Genomic DNA, 21,338 nt, shown 5'->3' on the forward strand with positions numbered 1-21,338 from the left:
GGCTGGGGGACCCGTTCACTGCCCACAATATAGTCGTGGGCAGTAAGGGTCACCTTGGGGCCCCCAACTCTTATTTTCTGCAAGTCTTTTCATGGCTGGCTCCACACCATGAAAAGGCTGGTGGAAAGAGGGGTTGTAATCAGCCAGGCGGTGCTGAGTTCAGCCCCTCCATGGCTGGTTGCAAGCCCAACCTCTATCAGTCTTCATTTGGTGGTCGGACCACCAAAGCTGCAGCAGTCCAACCGCCACCACGAGTCTTACGACCTCCAAACTCGTAATCAGGCCCTTAGTGTGCTTTGTTGGTTAGGTGTTAATCCCTTCAGTAGTTTTGTGATACTAGTGTTTTAAAAAGTTTTCAGGCACGCTTAAAATGGTATACGTTGGAAATATGGCCTTTCTGCAGCATCACTCAAGACTTTTTGCCTTTTTTATTGAACCCTATTTTTGTTGGCAGGAGAACTCTGTGCACCCTACCCCTGAAAACCAGTGGTAATGTGCTCCCTGTTGAACATGATAACATTCGTATGCACCTGATTTGCAGTTTTAGTTTACTTATAAGCCTCCAGTTTCAGGTACTACATATACTCAGGGCCTGTAAATTAAATCTACTCTTGGGCTGCAGCAATCATTGTGCCTCCCAGTATAGTAGCACTGTAAAACGTCTCCACACTTGCCACTGCGTACTGGGTGTGCATTTTCATACTGCCATTTTTACCTGGAATAATAAACCTTTTTTCAAGCCTAAACCTTCCTTTTTAATACTTTAAGTCATCCTTGAGGTAGGCCTTAAAGCCGTTTGTGACAGGATGCATGGTATTTTAAAAAAACAGGTCATGTATATTTCATGTTTTACATATCCTGACAGTGAAACACCTCAAAAGTCAAGGTTTGTAACTGTGGCAAGACTGGCTCTTCCCTAAGTTAACACCGGTTTACACTATTACCTATACTAATGCTAAATTCAGTTTGAGAGTAGCTAGAAAAATGGATAAAGGACTCATTTTAATAGTAATTAAAAATCCAACTAAGTGCTCAAGTCGAATTTTATATTACTATTTTGTAAATTACACTTTTAGAAAATTGTCATTTCCTGCCTACAGCTGTCACATGGTCCCTGATGGCTCCTCTGTGGTGAGAGATCTAAGTCTCCAGACAGTAGAGAAAGGGCTCTGTGTGTGGGTCAAGGGGCTCCTGCCTTGACAGGATGGCATGTGGAGCATGCACAGCCTATTCGATAGCTTTAAAGGATTCCTACCTTGACACTGGCAGGTGAAGCTCAAACCTAGGACTGTTTCCCTTCTCTTCCTCTAATCAAGATGGCACCAAACCCAGTTGTTTGAGGGTGAACAAATGCCCACCCTCCACCCACAGGCTGGCAGCGTTGTAGGGCCCACACTTATTCTTCATTTTAGATTTTCTTTTTAACTTGACATCTTTTTCTAATGGTGACTTTTTACATAATTTTCTCCCACACAGGATAATGCAACATACGCATTTATTCTTGGTAGGCATTGTCGTCCTGCAGTCTGAACATTTAGTTCCAGGGTCATACAACCAGAACGCAATGCCCTTGTTTTATTCTTCTGTGCTCATCTGAGATAACTTGTTTATTCTAGACAAACCAAAGAACTAGTTCTCATCCTCTGCCACAGTGTGATAAGGCCGGTGTTTTATCATATAAACAGCACCCATGCTGGGTTTGGTGAGAGGAGCACTTTGTGCTGAGGTTATCATGGAACCGCTGTGAACTGTGACCGGGATGCAGACCTGCTGACTCTAAACTTCTTCCTGCGAAGGAAGCTTTCTGATACATAATACCAAGATATGGGGCTTAGACCATCCCAACAGGTCTGTCAGAGCGTACTCCCACTATGCTCTCTTTATTGTAGGTACCAGAGATAGATAGAAGTAGAGTAACACTAGTAACAATGCCTATGGTTGAATTGTTTGTATATTCTACCATTCTAATAATGTGTATTACTGCTATGAGTCTCACCTGCCTAATTATTGCATCTCACGTCTGCTTTACAAGAAGACGATCATGTCAATACATGCTTTGAAAATGCATTTTCGTATCTTTCTTCTTTATACCTTGGACATACAAAGGTAACAAACAAAAGGGTTAGATCTTTTTCCCATGAATTCCTTGGGGAAGAGAGTAGTCATGTTTGAGGTTACCAATAACATCTGTTACCCTGGTCAGGTTAGGGGTTTACACGTGGTACTGCGAACTAGCCAAAACACACCAACATTTACTGATGATATAAGTAGGCTAAGGGCCTCATTACCAGGCCGGTGGTCCAAGGACTGGCAGCCTCGTGGTGATGGTAGGACCGCCGCAACTGTGGCAGTCCAACCGCCACATTACAACCCTGGCTGGCAGGCCCGCCAGGGGACCGCCATTTCTGCCAGGAACGGGGTTCCCAATGGGGTGACCACGGTCTGAGTCGTACTCAGCCAGGGGGTGCTGAGTTCAGCGCCACCTGGCTGATTATAACTCAGCTTCCCACCAGCCTTTTCATGGTGGGGTCCTCACCATGAGAAGGCTGGCAAAAAGCTAGTGCCAGGTGCCACAGGGGAATTTCTGCACTGCCCATGGCATGGGCAGTACAGGGACCGCCGTGCCCAGCACCTTCAGAATGCACACTATCTTGCTTTGCAGACAGTGCGCATTCCGAGGGTGCTGTGTGCTATGTTATAGGCCTTTGCTCGGCTCCCTTAAAGGAGCCAAGGCCATGTCAGTGGTGTCCTTCCCACGAGTTTGGCAGTCCCGCGGTGGGACAGCCAAACTCATAATTAGGCCCTAAGTCTCTATATTGTGAAGTTCTTGTTGACACAGTACACAGTCCTACTAAACTTGTGGGAACCTTATAACGGCAGTGGACATAAAAGTGTACACCCAGCCTTCTCAGAATACACCTCAGCTTCTGAAGATCAAACGAAAGACATCCATGCTGCCTGAAATGTGAAGGAAGACTGCTTGCCTTGAACCCAGTACCCCAGAAGTGACTCCAAGGTCCAGTTGACTGACTTTCTATTGGAGCTCTAGAGACACAACAAGCTTCCAGATATCTCCCTCCCTGCAGCTGCCTAGCTCACCAGTTCCAACAGGACCTGCACTGGACCCTAATGCTAGCTTTTGTTGGAGTGAGTCCTAACCCCCAAGTGTCCCCGCCCCGGGTTCTGGTCCCTTGACTGGTGTTAAAGTGTATTCCTCCTGTCAACTAATCTGCAAGAAGTGGGACTTTGAAACGTTTGACAGCTCACTTTCTGAAGAACAGCCAAAGACTGGGATCACCACTGAAACTGCATCTGCCATTGCCCTGCTGAAGGAGATTTGACTTCCACAAAAGTTTCTAAGTCTGAACGTTGAGGACTTCTTCTGGACCAACGCTGAGGTTAAAATTTGTATATTGTGTTCATGGTACCTCCAGAGGACAGGGGCACCGCCAACAAATTTAAACATGTTCTGGGGACTGTAAAGAGTGCACAAGCCCTTCAAACAGCCCTCCTAAATTCTTTAGGAAAAGTCACACAAAATTTCTCAAGTCTTTGCATTGTTGTCCCTGGGAGATTTTTTGTTTGTTTTAAACACCTTTGGTGTTGGGACTTTCAGTGCAAAGGCTCTGGGGTACAGGGACGTTTTATTGTGAATGTCACTGAATTGTGGTCATTTATTGGTTTAATATTTCTGCCTGGGGCTTTTGATTATATCATGATGTTTTTTGTGTTGTAGTGACTCGCTGATTTTTATCAACTACATCCTGATATACCGTAGTCATCATATGTTCATGGGTGCTGTGGATTTATAGATTCAGTGCTTGCAGTGAAGGCAGACTGTTAGAGGATGATGGGTCCCACGGTGGGCTGAGTTACCGGCCTGGCGTCAGGCCAGGCACTGCACCCAACCCCACCAGCCCCTGTGTCCAACCTCAGCAGCACATGGCTAGAACCTGCATGTAATCTCTGCTGCACATGGCCTTTGACTGTACTCAACCATGATTATGCCCATAAGTCACGGTTGTGGCTCAAAACACATAGACCAACAGAAATTCTTCAGTTATGGTTTCCACAAAACACATCATTACTAGTGTTGCTCACCATGTCACTTTCTTGATTTTCTTTTTTGTTTGTGCAGTTGGCAAATTGTTTTTGTGTGCTTGGTGGAAGGCATATGTTATGGTGTTTGTTATGTAAGCTGGAAACCATAATTAGCAAGTTTGAGGGGTGTCATGTTTGAGCCAGAACCATAATTCAGTTGTAAACTTTTTTTTTCAGTGAATTACATTTTTTCATAATGTGCTTTTTGTCCGACCCATGTTGCTCACGGGCGTCAGCCAGGACATTCATTTAACCAACAAAGTGCTGCCACTCCCCACTGTGTACAGCCTTCGGTCATGAGAAAAAGGCATTGGCTGCAGGGACTGGCCTTTAGCCAGGCTGTACACCTAACCCATGGAGGGGGTCAAGACCATGGCATTCAGACAAATGCAGTAGGTGCTGGCCACAGGGTCTGGCCTCCGTCTGGACACTCCACCCAAACCACCATACGCAGCCACACCTTTTGCTTCACATGGCTTCGACATCAGCCACAAGTTAGCAGGAGTTGGCAGCAGGTCCTGGCCTTCTGCCATGTATGGAGGGTTGGGTGCAGAGCCTGTGGCTGACACCTAAGGGTAAGTCTATTGTTCTTGGCCTTTAGCAAGGCCTTAGTTTAAAAAAAAAAAAAGTTTTCAGAGTCACAAGTTTTAAATATGATTCTTGAGTCCAGGACCCTTATATTGAGTGCTGGCAGAGCGGACAATACCCTGAGTCATGTAATGGCTACTGCAAAATAATTTTTCTCTTATGGAACGCAATCAGAGATCTCAGTACTTCAGTTCACACTTTGGACTGGCAGTTCCAACAGGGATTCCTTATTTTTTTTATTCTCAGACTTGTGAATTATTGGCAAGTCCAAAAAAACAGGCATGTACAAAGATATTAACCCTTTAAATAATGCACAATAATAGAGCAAGAGGATAGGGAAACCTAGTTGCATCCTCCCTGAGTACAACACAAATCACATACAGGCAACTAAGGTTGAATTTTGGGGTCAGTCCTGTGGAAAACCAAAGGATTTTGGAGTAGACCCACTATGCATCATGGCATGCTTAATCATCGGCGTCTATCCACGCCATGGTAGGTTAGCACAACCATTGCAGACTCAACCAAAATTGGGAGTTTTTAGATAATTTGCTTTTAGATTTGGAGCAGGAATTCAGAGAAAGCAAAATGTCTCAGGGTATGCGCAAGGACATTTCATTTATTGTTTGAGTAATCTAAACATGATTACAAACTGTTGTGTGTGTACTTTGAGTAACAATGACTCAATCACCCTCATACAAGCAAACATGTTTAGGCCTACATCTCAAGCCTATTCAGGTCTGAGGCCTTTGTCAGGGCTGTTAGCATTGCTGCCTATCTACCCATTTGTATCATGCATAGAAATGAGGTCCGGGGCTCTCAGCCAATTTAAATCTCCTCTTGTGGTAAACCTAGATAGAGTAATAAGAAAAAAAATAGATGATTGGATTCAGGACTAAGCATGAGACCAAAGATCAATCATGTATAATACTGTATTAGAACATTGGAATGCTGGAGGCTCCATTGAAAACAATGGAGTGCTGCGGGCTTTTACAGGCCGGTAAAAGCCCGCAGCGCCAACATTCCAATGTTTTCTTTGTTCACAGCAGCAGCTGTGAACAAAGCCTCACGGAGCCCGAGGGGATTTAAATCCCCTCGGGCCCCGTGATTTATTTTTTTTTTTTAATAGAACATTCTGCCCTGTGTGGCAGAATGTTCTAATAGCCTTAGAACCCGCCGTAGCGGGCTCTACCGGCTATTAAAGTCCCTCTCCCTTGTTAAATGCCCTCACCTTCGGCTCGGGCATTTAACGCGGGGAGCGGGCCTTTAATAGCCGGAAGAGCCCGCTACGGCGGGTTCTAAGGCTATATTGAACATGCAGAGGGTTGGTACGTTACAGTGACCCCCACCTGACAACACTCTTGCCCCAATATCAAACACACCTAAAAGGAACACTTGTATGTGACAAATATAGTATAATAAATTGAGGCATGGCAAACCATATCAGTCATACACTGCACTCCTGAGCATGCATACTTGTGTTTAATTGTGTAAAAAAATCAACCATAATGCTTACCCTGTGAATCAAAAAGGAGGCACGTCCCTATAGTCACAAATTTATATTAAAAAAAAATGTTTGCATAAATTCTTCATTAGTTTCTGGAGGCAGCGTACCCAGTAATTATTTATGGGGGAACAAGATGTCACTCACTAGTCGTTGATGGATGTACTTAATGTTAAAAGACAGGACCTTTCTTTATATATATCTATATATATCTATATATATATATATATATATATATATATATATATAGATATGCATACCTATATCTATATAGATATGCATATTAATTCATTACTCACTGGCAGTCACCAGTAGGTGGTTATAGTTAGGACCATGTTTCCATAGCAAAAGCGTTTTTTGACTTGACTATATCTTTGGCACCGTTTGTAAAATCTTCACAACATTTTCCCCCAAAAAGTGCCCCAGTGATTCTTGTTGCGCACAGGAAGTTTTGGGTGATCCGTCAAGCGGGGGCCTAGAATAAGGGGGCTCAAAAATGTTGCATATTCCATGTTAATTTACATAGCACATGTCAACATGTCTACAACCCAAACCACTGGATGGAATTACATCAAATTTGGCAGAAAGCTAGCTGCCAGTATGCAGATTGTGCTTTTTGTTATTTTGTGTAAATCTGTTCAGTAGTTTAGGAGATATTTAAGGGCAAATAGATGTGTACATCTCTGGTTGAGTTTAATCACAAAATTAATGAATGTTTTGTGAATACACAAATGAAAAGAAGCCTTGCATTTTTCTGATTGCAACCTGACTAAAAAGTTTTGACCGCCATTTCATTCCACGGGACACAATCCCCAGGGGTGAAAACTAAAATTGATAATGGCATAAGGGTTCAGGGTGAAGGTACCCTGACCCTAGGGGTGTGACATAAGTGTGTTTTAGGGGCAAATTATAGGTTTAATATAATTTTGTATCTACGGGTGTGATATTTGCAAATATTTACGAATTTTGGTGAATTTCTGTGATTTATTTGCAAAATGTTTGTTATTATGAAAATTTGAAAGAAAACTGCAGACTCCTTCATAAACTAATTCATTCACCCATACATGCACTCAGAGGCTCATCATCCCACTCGCACACTACTCAGACACTTACACCCACTCAGAGCCACTCATAGACTCACTCACCCACTTTCACACCCACTCAGTCACGTGCCCACTCACACATACACTGACAGAGACAGCCCTGTGACCAACCTGGGCTGCGTACGGCCAAAGGCCATGCATGACTCAGGGTTTGGTGGTTATAAGGGCTTGGCTGTAAGGCCAGCCTTGTGACTGTTGGAAAATGGATTATTGGTAAGGGTAGGTAAGCCCCTTGGTAGCTTGGCAATGAGCGACACGGCTTAATTTAGGAGACAAAGCGTAAAGCATTCAAGTATCACACAACAGTAATCAAATAAAACACAGGAAGCAGCTTAAAGATCCAAAACCAATTTATAAAAATAGGACATATTTTTTGCTTTAAAATGACACCAAAATGAATAAATCCGATGAATGGAACCAGAGATATGAATTTTTAAAGAATGAATGCTTTTTAACACTAAGAAACTAATAGCGCCAATCTGGTCATCTGGTCGCACCTCGACTGGGGCAAAGTCAAAGTTTAAGGCTGACCGTGATGGAGTCCTGCTCGGCGACAGTAAGCGGGAGGCCTCGGTCAAAATTTACCTTCGGACTTTCTCGTCTTCTTGAAGATTTTGCTCAGTGGGACCAAGTCGCCAATCCAGTCCGACCTCCTGGAACTCTTCCTCGGATACGCATCACGGGAGCCCTCGGTGGAGATTTCTACGTTCAGACTTAGCTGATTTTTCAAGATGAAAATCCCCTGCTCAGGTCAAACGTGAATCTTGATCTGACATCTTTGGAGCCCTCTTCGGATACACTGCCTGGGAAGTCACAGTCAACTTTCTTCGATCAGACTTAGTCACTTTTTCAGAGATTTTCTTCACTGGGACGAACCTGCAAGTCAAGCCAGGTCACGGTTGAGGCAAGCCAGCTAGAGTTGCAGTGGCAGGTCACTCCCTTTGTGGAGCTTTTTTTCCAAAAGTTATCTAAACTTCTCCAAACTTCTGGACCTTCTCCCAGATGTCTATATAAAATAATGAGGAACCGGGATTATTTGGAACAGGTCCAGTGTGCAGTCTCCCTGGGCAATAAGTAACAATAAAGATGGGCACACTGTTCCTAAGAAGAGAGAGGACGCATGGGCACTTCTAAATTTAGAAGCTAGAACCCTCACACATCCATTGGATGTCATGCTTCATCATTGGGTCTGCTCCTCGTCAAGCTGGAGCTGCAATGCCCGACTGGCCCCTGCAAGGGGGCTCTGTGCCAGAGATCTTTTATTGTAAGGGTGCCACGAAAATAAGTAGGAGAGAAATCAGACCTACTATGAAGAACAGAGAGAACTGGAAATAAAATTGACCTAAGAACCACCCAGAAGCAGATTTATTGGGGATGGTGGACCTCAGACAAGATTAAAAACACAGGGAGTATAACGAAATTGACATAAGGGGTATAGAGGACATTGGCTCTTACCCTAACTGGAAGGTCAACATGTTTCAAGCCTCAGTTGTCCAGGAGGATCAAATGGCCTTTCATCAGGACCACAAAAACTATAGTTCCTCTCAAAAACAAAAAAAAAAAAATGCACATTGAGCCAAAGAGAAACAAAAACTTACATGAACAGCTATGCAAAAAAAGAAGAAAGCCTCAGTTGGTCTAAACCCTCCTCAATTTAAGGAACAGACATCAAGGGTCAAGTGCCGCCACGGGTAGGTGCTCCGACGTGGAACCTGTCCGTTATTGGGATGACAGTCCTTTGGCCAGCACTTGACCCATGATGCCCATTCCTTAAATTGAGGAGGGTTTTCGCTGACTGAGGCTTTCGTCTTTTTTTGCGTAGCATTGGATTATTGCTAACTGACCGTTGAGAAACAGCTACTTCAGACTTCAAGTCCTCCATCCTGGAAAACCACAAACTTACCCGCAACGTAAATAAACCTATTTGCTTGTGATCAAGAGCTTGGTAGTGCTCAAAAAGCACAGCTAGATGGGGCACATGAGAAAGGTGAAGTCTGAGATTTCAAAACTACAAAGCATTGATGGAATCTGCTTAGAGTGAAAGAAAGGCGGCCAGAGTGTACTGCACGTGTCTCATTCAGTGGTAGTTCATGAGTTGCCAACAAGCTGCCTGAGGTGCCCATCAAAGAGCCAGATGTCAGTGCAGGAAGATTGGTGTTTTCTCACAGTTTAGAGGTTGGATTACCCAGCTGTACAATGCGGGTGCAAACGGTGGTGCATCGGTGGGAGGGTGAGGGTAAACGGCACCCTATGATTCCCTTTTGTTTTTTATTTACAAAAATATTTAGCTCCATAATACGATCTATATAAGAGGATGTGTAAATTTGTGGGCTGCCAAGGATACAATCGTTATAAATGTAAAGACCCTTGAGAAACGTGGACAAGAATGAATATCTAAATCCATCACAAATTGTACACAACGTTCAAAGCAAATCTTTGTATTTCCCTGGGTGATTTCCTGAAATTAAATGTATATGAAGCAAGACAGATCACAAAGAGGACCTGGACCTGGCTGGCACTGACTTAATTAAATGAAAAGGCCAGTATGTGGAGCCCACCAGGAAGTGAAACAGATGTAGAGGCAGGTTGGAATCACAATGTATGGCTTGAAATCGCACTGAGACGCTTTAGTAAAGGACGGTGCCCGGTAGGTAATAACCGTGAACTCAGCTGGAATGCCCAGAAGGCATTATGCAGCATGGCTAATATTCCCACGAAATGCCTTTCAAAGAAGCAGAAAATAATTTAGATCAGCTCGATTCCTACTCCGTTTACACCCAGGGCAGAGTTTATTTTCTAATAAAACATTGCAGGATATCAGTGACCCAGAAGGTTAGAGTGATGGCAAAATGAATGATATCATGTAATGAGCAAGCAGGGCAATATTGTTTATATGCCCCTCGCTGTGCTCACACAGCATTCTTGGTCTGATAGCAAGGGCAAAACATTCTCCCAAACAAATACAAAACCCTGCAATAATGCTCCATCCATACACTTGCTTTCTGGTACAAGCCATGGTGAAATCTGCTTTACTAAGAATGTTTACCCGGGCCATACTCTGAAAGTACAGCGGTGTACTCGAGTACTGCTACAATAAAGCAGAAGCAAAGCAGGTGATTGTCACTGTCCCTTTATCAGCTAATTCACACTGCCAGGCCAGTAAGTGGCAGTCTCTTCTTGCACGTATGCGTGAAAAATGTCCTACTCAACTCACAAAAGATTCACTACATAAACACATTTCTAACTGGACTTTTCTTGTCACAGAAACAGAAAATAAAAAGTAAAACAGTTGACATAAGCGAGCTGATTCAAAGGCCGCCGTGAGTGCTAAGGAGAGACCCAAAATGAGAAAAGAAGTTCATTCGCAGTCAAAGTTATCTGCAGACGTGCAATTAGCCATGTAACAGGGTCGATGTCCAAGGGGGAAACCAAACCACCCTAAGGAGGGACAAACGTAAAGCAATTACCAACGAAAACAAAGGATTTTTTAAAGGCAAGCCCATGAACCAGTGATAGTAATGGGCATGAGGTGGGCGTGGTTAAAAGCACAGGTACATATCAACACGTTGGAAAACAAGCGCTGCTATGCTCAACCTGAAAAATGAGGAAAAGTATTGAATTCTTGTGTAAGTACCTGTGCCTGGCACTCAGTGTTAACAAGAATAAGTCGAAGAAATCCATACACTATCTTCTTTTCAGAGATGTAAAGGTGGCAGGTAAATTTAAAAACGTCCCTAGCTGAATTATTAGTAACGTTTCATGGGACCATGATAAATCCTAAAACTGTAAAACGGAAGCGATAAATTACCAAAACATCCCTAGCATAAGCTGAGCAAATACAGTAACTAGAGGTCCATACATACCCAGCATTATATGCTAATGTAGTAAAAAGTATTCTGTATATAGGTATACTATAAAAACCAGTTGCCGTGGTAAGTGTGCATGTACACTATTATCAAAATATATACGACAAGGAGGTAACACTCATTTAGACCAGCATAGGTATGCTAATCTAATTTCATCATACCATTTAATTCACAAGCTACGTCCATACAGCGTACATAAATAAGGGTGTCTCAAACCATGATCTTGCGCATCCTTAATATAGTAGAAATATTTATGTCTAGCTAAAGTTACCATAAGAAGGATATCAGAGCAGAGTCTCCGCGTCGTCAGGGCACGCATCGTAAACTACGTCCATACACGTACATAAATAAATAAACGCATTTCAGATTATGAAAAGAGGATTGAAGCGGATGGAGCCCTGATTATGATAAACCGCCTCACCATCTTGGAATGTCCAAATCGTAAAGTAAACATACAAGTAAAGCTATTGCTTACAATCTATCTTAACAAGCTACGCAACAGTGTTGCATGTGCATCCAGTGAATATAGTACAAATATTCATGTCTATTTAAAATTACCATAAGGAGGATAACAGAGCCCAGTCTCTGAATCTCAGACCTTAAAAAGAAGATTCAAACAGGTGGCGCTCCGAATACGATACAATGTTGCACCGGCCATCTTGGAATATCCAAATCATAAAGTAGATACACAAGTGAAGCTATTGTTCGCAATCTATCATATCAAGCTACGCAGCAGTATTGCAGACCCATGCAAACACCTGGTGTTACATTATATACCTGCCATTAATTCCAACATATTTAGAGTCAGACGTCTGTATTGTCACGTATATGTTTTGGAAAGTAGAAACTTTGTGTGATCTAATAAAATGAAGAGACAAGCTGATGACCAAAATTGTATTTGAATTAGTGACATACTAGTTAATGCAAAGATGTGTTGAAATATGGAGAAAGGTATGTGATTCACATGAGAACAGTCCATAAATACATTGCGTATCATTTGTATAAAGGGTATATGGTACAACATTTCTCCAGCATACAATAAGATAGTGAGAGCATGTTAATATTCCAACATGTGACATATGAGGAGTACAAGAGGGAAGGAAGCTGGTTATACAATGTCATGTGGAAACAAAATCAAGAAGTTTACAAAATGTATGTTGACTATGCATAGATGAAGGGAGAACATTGCCCTTATGGAAAGTTGATCAAATCAGGACAGCAACAGCTCAAAATAATAGCACAATAACGGGTATAGAGGCCATTTATCCAAAAATGCATGTAGTTCTCTATCAGAGTTCAAACCTTTATCCAGAGCCCGTAATGTAATAATCCATCTATCTTCATACTTCCTAAGTTCCTTATTTCTGTTGCCTGCTCTCGGATGGCTAGCGATCTGAGAAATACCATGAAATGTAATATTCAAGACCTCTGAGTCCTAATGCATAGAAGTGTAGTGTACAGCTATCGGATAGTTTATGTTATTATTCCTGATAGCTCTTATGTGTTCCTGAATTCGTTCCTTAAGTGGACGGATGGTGCTGCCCACATATATTTTTCCGCATATGCAGGCGATCCAATAGACAGTGAACTTGGTATTACAATTAATAAAATGATTTTACACACGTACACGTACCATATACACATCAAGCACAACCCACACGTATCAGACACACACCTCCCGCACACACACATCACTGCCACACACCAACACACATATACACAACACCAGAGTCACACACCATCACAACGCAGCTACACAAATGAGTTTCCAAGATATAGCACTGCTCACCTACACATGACAATACATACCCACAATAACACTCATAGACAACTCACAATCAGTCAACACAGGCACACACCTACACAATGTACCAAATAAAACACCACGCCCACACAGCACACAACGCAGATGACAAAGCCATACCTACATACACGGACGCACACACACCAACCACAGAATGGTAAACAACAGCACCACAACACATCACACCACACAGAATGCACAACTAAGCAGCATGCATACATGAGACCACACAATCATAACAGTCACACAAAACACATCACTAACATCAGGACCAATGGCAGGGCCACACACACACATGCACACCAGACAACATAGCTAGCACAACCAACACACACAAACAAAGTCCACAAACAGCAAACAGATATGTAGAAAGAAAGGCAGGACAAGCATGTTATCATCGACACCAACAGTATGTTGGGCATGATCTATTAAACATGAATATGAATAGAATGACAACAATATACAAGTAAAAGGCCAGTGGCCAGTCCATGTCCATTAGTGCCCATGGCACATATAGCAGTGTGCATCTGCCCCAAATTGACTCATGGCTGCAAAATATACCTCCACATGGAGAGGGCAGGCCAGCACCTCAGGGGTGAGGATGTGGTGGTGGAAGGGGGGTTTGGGCTTTGGAGGGGGGGTCCGTGGGTTTGGGTTTGGGGGCTTAGGTTTGGGTTTGGGTGGGGGGTTTTTAGCTTTGGCTTTGGGAGAGGGGACTCTGGATTTTGGGTGTGGTAGATTTCTTTGCAGGGGGAGGAGCTTGGGATACACCAGGGGGGCATGAGAGGAAGCGGAGGTGGAAGGGCAGGACTTTGGCAGGGATACAGGGTGCTTCGGGGACTCATGGAAAAACGTGAGAGGAAACGTTTTTTAGGTACACAAGGGCGGTCATGGGTAAAGCGTTTGGGAGTGGAGGGAGTGGGAGTGTTTGTCAGATGTGTACTTGTGTGTGTCTTGGGTGCAGGTGCATGAATGGTATGCATGTGTATGCTGGGCGTCTGTTGGGTGGGTGAGTGCGGGTGCTTAGGTGTCTTGGGAGGAGGATGGAAGGAGGTGCTGGGAATGGCCATGATGGATGGGTGTCGATATGCTGTGGTGGTGGCTGCAAGTATGGTGGATGTGCTGCATGTGGGGGTGTCAGTGGTTGTGATGAGTGCAGATATGGTGATTGGGGTAGATGTCTGTGGGTCAGCTATTGTAGTGACTGTAGGTATGATACGAGTACTGGCTGGATCAGGGAGTGTTGATGTAGTGCCAGCAGGTGTAAGTGGTGTAGTAGCTGTGATAGAAGGGGTGGTGGAGGAGTCTGTGTAGGGAGTGGATGTTGTCGTGTCTGCAGGTGTGTGTTGTCTGTGTGCATGCTGGTGGTGGGAATTGTGGTGCTTGTGTTTTTCATGTGCAACCGTGAATACTGGCTGCCATCAGGGAGGAGGCCAGAGCCTGAAAGGATCTCTACAGGAGGTCAGTAGCATCCTCACTGAGGGCAGCAGGGCTGACTGGGGCAGGGGCAGAGGTGCCTACGGTGAAGGAGACACCCACCCTCTTGGGTGAGCAGGCAGGGGCAACTGGGGGGTGGTGCTAGTAAGGGGGTGACGGACGAAGATGGTGCTGGGGTGGTCCAGATGTGTCCACCACCACCAGGGAGTGTCCACTGGAGGAGGATTCCGAGGATGATGTTGTTGATCTGGTCTCCCCCCGTGGCATTTCCCCCGCCCTCCGTCCCACTGGGTCCCTCAGCCTCACTGGATTCAGCCTCTTGGGTCTCGTGGGCTGCCGCTTCCTAACTCGCCAGTGTCCCTTCTCCTTCTCCAGATGGTGCTGATGCACACAAAGGGAGAGAAAGACAAGGGAGGAGAGAGAAACATAGGTAGGGAAACAGTCAAAATCTAACTCACATAAACACATATGTACATGTACATATCAGTCATTGCATAACATGTCAGGGCAGGCCATTGCAATTGCACTCCAAGTCTGCCAATAACTATTTCATCCTGCAAAGCTGTGATAGACATGACACATCAGATGGGCACACAAGGAGGAATGTGGATATGAAGAGGCAGTGACACTGCATAGCACCAGACTTTTGGCAGGGGGTTATGTAATTTCACATGGATTCACAGATTAGTAACTTCAGTGACCTTCCTGGGCACTTACCACATCTACTACCATCGCTTGTTGTATGGCCAAGTCCACGCACTGTTATCTACAAGAGCTGCACTTGCTGTACCATCTGCCCTCATGTTAGTTCTTATAGCAGTACCCTCTTGTTGTGTCCCTACACATTCCTAAACACTGAAGGTGACATATGATTGCATAGTCATCTATCAGGCCAATACTCCTTTCACATTGAGGCCCTTCTTGTGTTGGCAATGTCGAGGGAGACCCACTTACAGTCAAAGGCTGCAACTATACCAGACCAATACATACACTGTTCCAGTAAGAGACCAACACAGATGGATTTGCATTTACAGCTCTGATACACTGATGGCGATGGTTGGAGCTGCTCAGATACGATGCATAAGTAGTCAAGACATCCCCGAACAGGGTACATTTGGGAATGCACTGCACTGACAGCACTGTCCTGTTACACAAAAACTTGGGTACCTTGGCTAGAGACACTGATACTCATCTTAGTAATGTGTCTACCATTGTCCACATTCACAGTTTGGCAGAATCAAGCCACCCAAGCACACAGAAGCCCTGCCAACTGCGAGATAAGAGTCAGGAGTCACCCCCTTGTGGCTGCTGTGCAGCCCTTAAGTGCCCATCCACCTCAGGGTATGCCACTGTCAAAATGCAAGTATTAGGGGCGTCAGGGTCTGATGGACACCCCTTCCTCGTTAGGAGGACATGCCCAGCTGAGCCCTTGCGATCTTCCAGGCCCAGTGTCTCAGGTCCTGCCACAGTTTTTTCCAATGGGTGCTCCACCGGCTATGGACCCCCAGGGTCCTCACTTGCTTGACGATGGCACGCCATATCCCCTTCTTCTGATGGGCGCTGACCTGGATGAGTGACACAGACAAGAGGAGAACGTGATTAGGAGTGGCACAACATCAACAGCAGTGGGCTACAAACAACAGACACACCACATCACCATCCACATTCATCCAAACGGGTCACACTCCACATATCCATGCCCCCACCATGCATGCCCTCTGTGGCCAGTATGCCTATACCACTCACTACGACACACACCTAACACACACTGCAATGGCATTGAGCTCACCTGCTCCTCTGAGGCCCCATACAGCTGTCCATACAGAGGTAGGACCCCCTCGACCAGTTTCTCCAGTTCATCTTGGGTAAAGGCCAGGGCCCTATAACCTGCAGGACTTGGTATGATGGCTCAGAGACAGTACACAGCAGCTCATGTAGTGGAGCTGTTGTTTGCAGGAGTGTCAGGAGTCAATTGAGCTAAGTGGCAGAAAATGGCAGTCATGGCCACCGTGTACAGGACTGTCACCACCAGCAGTGATCCTCATTGGCCCCAATCCCCCATCGGCAGCAATGCTAACCAATGAGAAGTTGTACGGCAGTTGTCACCGCCTACCACCATGATGGTATGCGCCGGTGGATTTGCAACACTCCCAACTGTCCTGTGCTTCAGGACAGGTGCCTGCCATTGTACTTACAGGTAATGGGACTTTCCATAAAATGTAAGTGTGTCATGATAGTGAAATGTCCATATTTCTGCACAGGCCCATGTATTTACATCATGTATGGGCACATAAATGTGACATTTAACAAGGACGCCACCCGAAGTGCATTTGTCCCCTGCATGCTGCCCCATAGGCAGTGTTGCACTCAAGATCTCTGTCATATCTACATGCATGTTCCATGTGGGACACATATGGCACATGACATGGAACATAACACATGTATTGGGTGGCACAAATAATGTACAGGGTCATCAATGGGCAGCATGCATGGCATTTATGGCACTTCTGCATGAAGTTACCATCTACCGTTCATCCATTTCTGCATTGTTCAGTGTGTGGCACACAATATTTACCTTCTAACATGTTGAGAATGCTCAACACATGCTACATTTTCTTCTCTATACCTACATACCATGTAATGGGGATTAAGAGAAATGAACCTGTGTGCCATCTGTTAGTCGACTCCGCCACCTTGGAAGAGAGACACATCATGCAGACCTATCGTCTAAATCGTGTCACCATCATGGAGCTCTGTACTCAGTTGGAGCCTGATCTACTGCCTGCCATCCGCAATCCCTATGCCATCCCTCCCATGGTCCTAGTATTGTCGGTGCTGCACTTTCTTGCCACAGGTTCCTTTCAGGTCACAGTGGGCTTGGCTGCAGGGATAACACAGCCCATGTTCTGCATCGTGTTGTGGGATGTACTGTCAGCTTTCCTAAAACACCTAGACAGTTACATCAGGTGCCCCCAACCTGCAGATTTGCCTCACGTGATTGGTGCAATTGATGGCACCCATATTGCTTTGGTTCCACCAAGGATCAGTGAACAGGTCTATCGTAACCGAAAAAACTTTCAGTCCATTAACGTGCAGGTGGTGTGTTTGCTGGACCAGTACATCTCCCAAGTCACTGTCAAGTTCACGGGATCTGTCCATGATGCCTACATATTGAGGAACAACAATGTCCCACACATGATGCCACGTCTACAAAGAGACAGGGCTTGGCTCACTGGTAGGTATCAGTGTGGATGTGTCTCTGTTGTTGCATCTGTCAACACAACCTTCGCTGTGCCTGTCTTTGATTTCCAACTGGTCCTGCTTTTATTCATACAGGAGACTGAGGATATCCTAACCTTCCATGGCTGTTGACACCAGTGAGGTACCCTACCATGGATGCTAAGACACATTACAATGAGGCCCACAGCAGGACGAGACGTGTGATTGAAAGGACTTTTAGCTTACTCAAGGCAATATCCTGGTGTCTCCACATCTCAGGAGGTGCCCTCCTCTACAGTCCCCAAAAGGTTTGCCAGATCATTGTTGCCTGCTGTATGCTCCACAATCTGGCCCTCAGATGTCAAATCCCATTACTGGCAGATGAAGAGATGGTCGCTGGACCAGTGGGTGGTGATGGACACATGGACAGTGACGAGGAGGCAGAAGATGAGGGGGTAGCTGAGTCTAGGACAGAGCTGATCAATCAGTACTTCTAATGATGTACAGGTATGTTGTGTGTAATGTAGCAGGTGAGATATTTGCACTTGGATTAAATAAACAGCCCCTCCTGGCCAGGTATATCAGAGGGGATGTCATTTTGACACTTACCATATGTTGGTGGTGATAGACAGCTGAGTTTATGTCAGGAGCATGGTCAGTTATTTAAACACTGACATTTGTACCATATGCAGGTTGCTAGGTTGACATTTACTGAGGACAGTCCTGTAGTGTGGTATGTGTCATGTAATCCCCTGGCCAGATGTGAGTAAAGCTATGGGTTCTGTACAGCATTTCCTTTCATGTACTAACTCTTGCCTGAGCCTTTCATGGCAACTTCGGTCCGCTAACAGTTGGAGATGTTGTGTTAAGCCCATTCTTAATGTCAGCTACAGGTTGTTGGTTATGTCACTGTTGTGTTTCTTGATGTTGAGGTGTAATGTGTTGTGTCCTGTTTCCTTGGCAGAGCACAAGGTGCACTGCTACAAATTACTGCATATGTGCATAGGGTGGCACCATGGCTCACATCCTGATGTGTTGTCCTTTTTACAGATTGAATTACTGGATCTACTCTGGTGTGTGGCTGGACTGCTGACTTTCCTTGAGAAGTATAATGTGACATTTCTGGTGTCCTATGTTCCCTGAGGTGGATGCCTCCCTCTAATGTGATTTGCACTGACTGTAGGTTGATGGGTGTTACATCACATGGCATTTCATTTTGATCACATTTCCACATAATACAATAAAGACACACATGCATATGTTGTGCTCTACAGTGTTTATTGTGAAAATATTGTCCTGCAGTTGATGAGTGGGCTCATAGTGGATTTTTTCGTTGGAGTAGATGGCCTAGTTGTAGGTAGTACAGGTCCAGTCAGAGAAGGTGAGATTTGACATTGTACAGTCAACAGGGTGTGTCAGTGGCACACAAGGGAGAATGTTCAGGAGAGGTTCACTTCCTGGCAACGGTATTGGTCTTGGCTTCTGCTCCAGTTGGATACCTGGATGGATGACCACGTTTACTGGGGGGTTCCTCAGCTACGGAGGGAGGGGTGTCATTGGCCTGTGGGTTCCCTGGCAGGGCCACCAGTTCACTGGCTGCTGCTGATGTAGATGGCACCCATGTGGTGGTGCCAGTGGAAGGGGCCTGCTGGTGGGTGGAGGTGGAGGTGGAATGTAGGATATCGGGGAGGACCCGGAGCACCCCTGCAATGGTGGCCATGGAGGCATTGAATGCCTACAACTGCTGCACGGCCTCCTGATGGTATTCCCTCTGCAGCCTTTGGGTTTCCCCCAAGATGTTGAGAAATTGCCCCATCTTGTCTTGGGATTGCTGGTATGCTCCCAGGACTCGGGAGATGGTGTCCCGGTCAACCAGGTCCCTACGCTGCCCCATACTCTGGCCCACAGGTGCCCTACCATGCCCCCTGCCCCCATGTGCCTGTGCCACAGGTACAATGTGCCTACTCCCAGCATCACCAGGACCTTCATTGTCTAGTGTTTGTGGGTTAGACTTTGGTCCCAGTACTGTGGGGCACACAAGTGATTGACCAGTCCTTGTGACACAGGTTTGGGGATGAGGGGTTGACTATGCTGTAATTGCCACAATGGGGGGGGGTGGCTTTGTGGATTTTGTGGCCAGGGTGAGGCTGGGAGTGGTGGACTGAACAGATGTGCCCGATGGGCCAGGTAAGTTGTCACTGTCAAGGCATCCTGAGGCATACTCGTCAATGGGGCCTTCATCCTGGGAGGGCTGGGAGTCTCTGGCATCATCTCCATGGGGCAAGTGGATGGGAAACCTGTGAATGGAGTGGTAGAGTGCTATCTGATGAAGTTGTGCTTAGTTGTCCTTTTGTCTGATGCATCCAGTGGTTTAACTTGATTCCCAGTTATGACAATGACGGATGCAGAACTGTAGGCATTGTTTGTGGATAGTGGATTGTGAGCGGGATGACATGTTCATTGAATTGTTCTTGGCAGTGCGATCTGTGCATTTGGGTGGGACTGTGTGGGCATTGTGGCAGGGTGATGGTGTGGCCCGCAAAGGAGGGGAATTAGGTGATTGGATGTGAGGTGGAGTGTAGATGGGGTCACTTGGGAAGTGGCAGGGTGGTGACAGGTATGCTGGACAGATGTACTTAGTGCCAGGGGAGTAATGGTTTCTTCCCAGACTCCAATCCTCCTGTTATTCCGGTCAGGCCCTCAGGATGCAGTACTGCCAAGACCTTCTCCTCCCACAATGGGAACTCGGGCGGGGGCACCGCCAGTCTTGTGAACGGCTATCTGGTGTTGCAATGCCATGGAATGCACCTTCCCCCTTAGGTCGTTCCACCTCTTCCTGATGTCCTCTCTTGTGCGTGGATGGTTGCCCATTGAGTTGACCCTATTGACAATTCTCTGCCATAATTCAATTTTCCTGGCAATGGACATTTGCTGAACCTGTGCACCAAACAGTTGTGGCTCTACCCTGAGGATTTAATCGACCATGACCCTCAGCTCATTGTTTCTGAAGCAAGGGTGCTTTTGACATGACATGGTGGTTGTGTTGTGGGTGGTGGTGTGTGTTGTGTACAAGGGTGCACTGTGGAGTGGTTGGTAGGGTGAGGGTGTTTTGTTGTGTGCGCTGGTTGTATGTGGTGTTTGTGTGGTGTGTGATGCATGTGCAATGTGATGGTGGCTATTGTATAACAGTGCTGTGTCCTCCGTTTGTGTGCTCCTCACTGTCAGTGTGTGTTTTTCTGGTGGCAAAGGACTGTGAGTGTGTGTCGGGGGTGTTATATGGTAGAGTGAGTAGGTGTGTCTGGTATGTGTCTGTGTGTCAGGTGTGGGGTATTCGACCAGTCTAATGTGATGTTGTGTTCTGACAGGAGTGTGTTCTGGTGGCAGCGGCTCAGACCGCCAATTGTTTTCCTCCATGGAAGGACCACTGTGCTGATTTGTGGGTCGTAATCTGGTGGGTGGAGAGGTGTTGGCGTGGCGGTGCTGGTGGTGCAACCGTCTCTTTCCTGCCCTCCTTTGTCCTGGCAGTGTCAGATTTGTGGCTGTTTTTCAACAGAATACTTTGTGGACTTTTAATATGGCGGACGGGATACCTCCAACAATGGAGGTCTTTTGGCAGCCGCCACCGCGGCGGTCTTGCCAAAAGACCGCCGAAATCCGTAAGACATGACTTTCACAAAATTAACACTGTCACTCTCCAGTCTTCATAAAATATGCTCATA

The sequence above is a fragment of the Pleurodeles waltl genome, chromosome 2_1, assembly GCF_031143425.1.
Source record: "Pleurodeles waltl isolate 20211129_DDA chromosome 2_1, aPleWal1.hap1.20221129, whole genome shotgun sequence".
Lineage (NCBI taxonomy): Eukaryota > Metazoa > Chordata > Amphibia > Caudata > Salamandridae > Pleurodeles > Pleurodeles waltl.